General features: G+C 62.2%; 1 protein-coding gene across 1 annotated transcript in view; it reads right to left on the reverse strand.

The window, feature by feature from the left end:
- Nucleotides 1-386: 386 nt before the first annotated feature.
- Nucleotides 387-897, reverse strand: part of CBS (cystathionine beta-synthase) — a 17298-nt gene continuing 16787 nt past the window's right edge. The window contains exon 17 of the mRNA XM_029938839.1: nt 387-897. The gene's annotated coding sequence lies outside the window, so the exon portion shown is untranslated.

The following is an 897-nucleotide window of genomic DNA, read 5'->3' on the forward strand; positions in this document are numbered from 1 at the left end:
CCAGCAGGTGTCACAGGGACACACGAGACGTCCCCACACACACCGGGTGCTGTCCCGCCGCCAGAAGCAGTGATGTGCCGACACCTGCTACCACATGGGAGAACTCCGGAAACAGGACCTTCGAGAAACGGGCCACACACGGGCCGGACCGTAGGCTTCCGTGGAGGTGACCCGTGCCCACACAGGGGCCCAGGGAGGCCAGCCGCGGACTGCTGGGGGAGGGGGGTGCACGGGGCGGCGACTGCATGACACAGAGAACGTACATTTTTAAGTTTGTCTTTTTAATGTTATTTTAGAGACAGAGTGCGAGTGGGGGAGGGACAGAGAGCGACACAGAACCTGAAGCAGGTTCCAGGCTCTGAGCAACAACAGAGGCCGACGCGGGGCTCGAACTCATGAATAGTGAGATCGTGACCTGAGCCGAAGTCGGACGCTCAACCGACTGAGCCCCCCGGGCGCCCCGAGAACTTAAGGTTCTGCGAATTTCACCTCAATTAAGCAACCCCCAAGTGTGGAGTCCCTCTAGGCAGCCCCCAGCGCCGAGTGAGGGGCTCTAGACACCCTGCTTCCCCCGCCCGCCTTTCTGCTGCTCCCCATTCTGGATTCTTCTCCAGAAAGGCACTTTCTTCTGCTTTTATCCACCCTGCTCCCAGCATGTGCTGCAGGGCTCACCCGCCTGGCGGAGCTCCGTTCGGTGGGATTTTCTCGTTGAAGCGTTTTAGAAGCAAAGAGAAGACGCATCGAGTCCAACACCCCATGCACAGACTCACCGGGGTGGCCGGGTGTTAACCAAGGGAAGGCTGGGCGGCCCCGGGCTGAGCTCCCGGCACCCGCTCCCGCCCCGCCGCGCGGCGACACCCAGCAGCCACGCGTGTGGCCCCTGTGCGAACGCGGGGC

This window comes from Suricata suricatta, chromosome 5 (genome assembly GCF_006229205.1).
Source record: "Suricata suricatta isolate VVHF042 chromosome 5, meerkat_22Aug2017_6uvM2_HiC, whole genome shotgun sequence".
NCBI classification, from domain to species: Eukaryota; Metazoa; Chordata; class Mammalia; order Carnivora; family Herpestidae; genus Suricata; species Suricata suricatta.